Source organism: Gavialis gangeticus, unplaced genomic scaffold, assembly GCF_001723915.1.
Source record: "Gavialis gangeticus isolate Ggan-Ray unplaced genomic scaffold, GavGan_comp1, whole genome shotgun sequence".
Lineage (NCBI taxonomy): Eukaryota > Metazoa > Chordata > Crocodylia > Gavialidae > Gavialis > Gavialis gangeticus.
In genome coordinates, this window is record NW_017729032.1 from 207,337,793 (window position 1) to 207,338,117 (window position 325).

A 325-nucleotide genomic window follows, 5' to 3' on the forward strand; every position below is an offset into this window, starting at 1 on the left:
GGCCCGGTGCCCATGCTCGTGGGGGCAGGGTGGCTGCGAGGCGGGTCATGGCCAGGCTGCCTGGTGCGGCGTGGGAGCCCCAGCCCAGGGCCGGGGTGCCGCAGGCGTCCCTTCTTTCTCCCTCCAGTCTGTGCTGGGCCCGCATGAGTCAGAGCCGCTGCGCTCTGGTTCGGTTTAGGACCAGGGCAGCTGCGGCCCTTTGCCAGGCGGGCACGTGGCGGGGGCACCCCTTCCCCCTCCCCCTCCGCACTGCCAGCGCCCCCCGCTGCCGCCCGCCCCGTCCCTCTGTGACGTCACAAAGCGGGCGGCTGGGGGCGCCCCCCCA